This window comes from Triticum dicoccoides, chromosome 5A (assembly GCF_002162155.2).
Source record: "Triticum dicoccoides isolate Atlit2015 ecotype Zavitan chromosome 5A, WEW_v2.0, whole genome shotgun sequence".
Classification (NCBI taxonomy): domain Eukaryota; kingdom Viridiplantae; phylum Streptophyta; class Magnoliopsida; order Poales; family Poaceae; genus Triticum; species Triticum dicoccoides.
This window is the reverse complement of record NC_041388.1, coordinates 201483764-201489671: the sequence shown is the minus strand read 5'-3', so window position 1 is coordinate 201489671 and position 5908 is coordinate 201483764.

The window sequence follows — 5908 nt, the reverse complement described above, 5'->3', positions numbered from 1 at the left end:
TGGCTCAAAATTGCCGTCGTCCACCTCCGTGACCACCAGTCTAGTAGTCCCGAGTTTGTTAGGAAGCCGTTGCATCTATGCTTTCGGTTCTACACCGGATCCGCTCCCCGAGGCATCGCCGGTCTCAGTCTCAGCGCCGGTCTCGTTGTCGGTCTGAGTCTTAGTGCCGGTCTCAGTCTCAGCACCGGTCTGCATGTCGGTCTCAGTCCCCGATGCCACCAGTGGGCCCAGCAACAACATCGGTTGATCATCGACAAGGCTAAAAAAATCATCTGCCGCCCGGTAGACGTCGTCGCAATCACCAGAACCCTGTCCTTCATCGTTGCTAGCCATGTTTCCTATGATTAAATCTAGTCAATTAATTTTAGACCTAATAAAATGAATAATGACATAAAAAAGGCCTATTGTTTTGCAGGAATGTTGACTCCTTCCTGGTGCGGCAAATCACGGGCACTCGATATGTCCTAGTTTGTAGCACAAGTCATGCCGAAATTCACAAAAAATTTCAGCATGACCTTTGCTAAAAAGTGGACAAATCGAGAACCTGAAATTTGCCGGAATAGAAATGAATCAACATTCCGGCAAAACATAGGCCACTTAGCATCATTCCCTGGAAACAACAAAGCCACTTGGGCACAATCGAACAACTTCAATGAAAATATATAACATGAGGAAAACCTATTGAGGAATTTGCATATAACATGGCCACTTCAATGAAAAGATATAATCAACAATAATGGAATATGCAAATGAACATCAATGACATATATCATATAAAAACAGTCTTGTTTAATGTTTACATAGCAACAATTAGTTTGACCAAGTTTTTGAAAAGAAAAACAGTTCTGTTTTTTGTTTATAGCTAAATGCCATAGCTACTGTTTTTTATTTATAGCTAAATACTTTTGTTTTTTGTCTAAAGCTAAAAGTCTAGGAACTCCATTTTCTCTAACCCTTCTGACGTCACCAAAATTTCCACAGCAAGACCTTAGTACCTACACCCAATTTCTTAAAAAATATTCAGGTCCATATTCCAAATAATTCAAATTTCATTTTAATGAAATTTGGAACAAATTCAGGTCCGTAGTCCAAATAAATTTTTTTATAGCTAAGTGTTTTTTGTTTATAGCCTCTGTTAATTTAAATCTAAATGCTACTATTATTTATATACCCTCTATTAGTTTAAAGCTAAATGGAATTACTGTTTAGGCATTTTCATAAAAATTTCCCTAGCTAATTTCCTAAAAAAATTGCTAATCATTTTTCCTAAATGCTATAAAATCCCTACTGCCCTAAAAAATCTAGGGTTCATATGAACACCTAGGGTTCATATGAACACAGTATCAACATATATATGAATTGCCCTAGCAAAGAGAGAGAGGAGGGTAGGGGACAGGAGAGGCAGAGTCTTACGGTCAGCGGCGATGGCAGGCTCTGGCTGGGGCGGCGGCGGTGAGGTCGAGGGCGGCGGTGGTGAGCTCAAGGGAGGCGACAGTGAGGTCGACGATGGCCTCGGGCGGCGGCTGTGAGGTCGAGGGCGGCCTCGGGCGGTGGCAGTGTGGTCGAAGGCAGCCTCGGGCGATGGCGTTGTGGTCGAAGGCGGCAGGGCGACGGCGGCAATGGAGCAGTTGGGGGACAGGGGGGCCAGGAGTAGAGAGGGGGGAAAGGACTTAGCGAAATTTTGATCCCGGGCTGTCGGGATTTGAGTCAAACTAGCAGTAGCGCGTTTTGCCGAAACGTGCTATAGCTAAGATAGCTATAGCGTGTTCCAGAGAAACGCGCTACAGCTATTCCTTTCTGTTTTATTTTCTTTTTCTTTTGTTTTCTTTACATTTTCTTTTTTTCATTTCTCCTTTTTCTATTTCTTTCATTTTCATTTACTTTTCTACTTATTTTTCTATTTATTTTCTTTTTCATAGCAGTAGCGCTCTACAGCATAAACGTGCTGCTACAAAGTTTTTAGCAGTAGCATGCTTCTGGGTGAACCGCTACTACTATTCCTAGCCTACCGGCATTAGTGAGGGAATTTTAGTAGTAGCGCTTTTCTGTGGAGACGCGCTACTGCTAAAACAATGGTTGTAGCGTGGTTTTGTAACAAGCGCTACTACTAAGTAGCGCTAGCGCCGAGTTTTGACGAATGCTACTGCAATACCTCTGTGTATAAGGTTTTCCCTAGTAGTGATACCTTGATATGTGTCGCCATGCTCTGCAGCCCAAAGTAGGAGAGAGGGTCGCAAGTATCAGACTTCAACCTACTGGCTGGAGTTTCCCCCGTCAGGCACCCATCTAGTTCAAGCCATCAGCCAATCTCGACAGCTTAATAAATAGTAATGTCTAACTGAGCCAGTTAGTTAGATGCGTACACTTGGTGTAGTAGGATCTTTATTTAGTTTGATGCATACACTTGCTCTTTTTTGGTAGCCCTTTTGTAATGATGGCTGATGTTTGGTTTGGAAGAGAGAACTGCATCTTTGCTCTTTTGGCCTGCTTACCGCTTCTATTGCACCCCCAGCCCTGGTTGCTACTGATGCTGTTTTCAATGCACAATCAGTAGTATATTTCGTCAGTTGGTTGAATAAATGTGTTGTTAGAATGACAAACACAATGTTTTGGAACTCATTGCACGGTCCGATCCTTTATTGCCCCGTACCGTACGTAGTGCATACTATTTTTGGTACGGAACACATTTTCCACTTGTTGATAACATGCAGCCCACTTGAAGGCCCAATATAGGAGCCCATAATTAACTAGGTACATGCTCATGGTCCCTTAAACATAAATAAGTAAGTAAATAAACAAAGCTAAATGCTCTTGCACCAGTTCTTTAAATTCACGATTCAATAGGAGGATATTATTTCCTATGATAGTGTCGTTACATTCAGTCAATATTATTCTTAGGTAAAGACAGCGACCAGTCTTCTTTCTCCATCCATTTTCTTCCTGCAACCAGCGGACCCATGCAAATCATAGTCAACGTCATAAATAGTTCTAGTCCGTTTTTATTTTTCAATAAGAATGTCCAATCCAACCCAGCACATTGGCGATAGCACTTTATCCTCTGCCTTGGTGCGCTCGCCGCAGCGCTGTCGTCCGGCCCTGTAAACATAGTGAATCGGGAGAGGACTATAGTTGTGGATATGATAGTATGGATCCACCAGGTCCACTCCCGAACACAAGCAAGCGCCTCTTTTACTACTCAGATGCACCCCTCATTTTTTACTCTAACCCACCCTGCTGATATCTGGGACACACATCATTTTCAACATAATGCCAATTATCGACCGAATTCAACAGCTTTTTTTGAGGATTTGTTCGGAGGAGCGGGCTATAAACTGGGTTGTGCGGTCTCTGTGGCCCGTCTAACAACATGACCAGCCCAACAGTCTTTTCTTTGGGAAAATAGGTAGCCCACTATTTCTTTTTGAAGAATACCCAAGCTAGGGCTATTTGTTTTCTCTGACTTACTAGGCTGTAAATCTTTCAACACGACGAGGGATGCATTTCGGCCTGGCCAAAGAGTATGGTTAGTATCTGTTAAAAGTAATATCAAAGGGGTTGAAAATTCCAAAAAACTTATAGCAAATGGGAATTTTTTTTTGTTTTTGTTCTTCACGGATATTTTATATTTCATTGGATTTTAACATGACATAGTACAAATTTATCTTTAAATTTGTTTTAGTATGGATACTAATTTTGAGATTAAGAATATTTGGTTCCCTAGCAAAAATTTGTGAATTTTCGCACATTTTTAGATCAATTTTTTACCGCTGGTACTGACCAGAAAATGGGAAGGAATTCTAAAAATGGAAAATGGGCTGCAATAAATTCCATATGATTTAGAAAATGAGTAAAAGTTATACAAATAATAGAAAATGGGCTGTACACGCCACATATTTCGAGGTTGACTTGTTTACGCAAGGCTTTGTCAGTCAACACATGATTCTAGCAGGAGTGACTGTTGGATGTCTATCCAACGGCCAACGTGCTTCTTCAATCTCTCATCTTCCTGCTCCAGCCACCTAAACTAGTGCCGGCGGGACTGCCTGCTCCCTCCTCTTGTGGCCCACTGCGATGCCATGCAGGCTTCACCGACCCACCCTAATCCCTCCGCTGGCCTGGCCGCACGCAATCAACTGCCTCCTTATTACGCAAAAAATGATTCCTCCCACTCACATCTAGGGTGCACCAGTTCGGAGGCTGACCTGTGGGCCCACTAAGTTGACGCGTATGCAAGGCTTTGTCAACTTAGTCAACAAACGATTCTAGCAGAAGTGACCTTTGGATTTGAATCAAACAGTCCTGCTGCTTCTTCAATCGCTGCTCTTCTTGCACCAGCCACCCAAACTAGCGCCGGCGAGACTCCCTCCTCCTGCCTCCAGTGGCCGGCTGTGCTACCGTTGAGGCCTCACCGCCCCCTACTACTCCCACTGCTGGCAAGGCCATGCGGCGACGGCAGCCTCAAACCGCAGCTGAACCAGTGAACCCTCGTACTCCTCTCTGCATGGGCTTCCACTGCAGCATCTTCCCCAGCTCCGCATCGTCCCCTACCTAGGCCTCGCCGTCTTCCACCGCCCTGGTGCTCTCGGCGTGGCGTGGTCAACGTGGTCAAGGAATGACTTCCATCGAAAGAGTATTGTATGTGGAGAGGCTGACAGCTGGGTCCATGGCCGCAGCAAGGAAGTGCCACCTTATTATGCGGAAAATAATGATTCCTCCACCTGACAGTAGGGACCCACCGGACAAGCCACCGTTTTTCATGAAAAGAACGTTTCCCCCTGACTGCTGGGACCCACCAGCTACATCTTCGCACGCAAGGAAGTGCCTGACAGTTGTGACCCACCTGGTGGAAGCGTGCGAAGCGTTGCCATTCTGGTCGCGAACATGTACGTACATACTGGTCGATCGGTCTGTCTGTATGCTGCAGCAATGAATCGTGGCTGTGTAAGGAAGGGCAGGTGTCATAGTAGAGGCGTGCACGTAGCATGTCACACAGTCCCGTTAATATCATGTACATGTACGTAGAGCAGCCAGGGTGCAAGAAAGTAAATATGGCCACATACGTACATACGGGAGGGGTCTCAAATGCCTACTCGCGCATACATACGGCCAGGTCTCGTGTACATGACTAGGTCGGAACGGAGAAACCACACCGTCATTGTGTTCATTGGGAGGCAAAAGAATGCATCGTGTTCATCCGGAGGCAACGGAATACATCGTGTTCATCGGGAGCCAACCGGCTGGGACGGAACAACCGATCGAAACGAGGCCTGGCGTACCGGAGAACGGAGGAAACGACCTTGTGTTCGACCGGCCTATTCATCAGGAGGGATCTGGCATACTGCAAAAGGCAGGAAACAGACTTCTCTTGGACCTCCTATGGTCGAAACGGGGTCCTATTGATCGGGAGGGGTGTGGCGTACCGCAAAATGGAGGAAACGGACTTGTGTTGGAGTGCTACGGTCGAAACAGGGGTCTTGTTCATCGGGAGGGGTGTGGCGTACCACAAAACGGGACTCCACAGGTTACTGTTCATCTCCACCATCGACCTCCTCCAGCCTCCATGGTATACTACTCATCCACCGTCGACCTCCTCCAGCCTCCACCTGCGACTGTTCATCCTCGGGCTCCTATTCATCCAGCCTCCATCGATCCTCCACCGGCTACTGTTCAACCAGCCCTCTCCACAGGGGCCTGTTCAACCACCCCTCCATGGGCTACTGTTCATCCAGCCCTCCACCGGCTACTGTTCAACCAGCCCTCCATGGGGTCCTGTTCATCCAGCCCTCCACGGAGTCCTGTTCATCCAACCCTAACCGGCTCAATGGATCGGGGTCCTATTCATCTAGTGGCAACAACCTCTACTACCACAGGGTCCTGTTCATCCAACCCACCACCGGGAACTATTCAT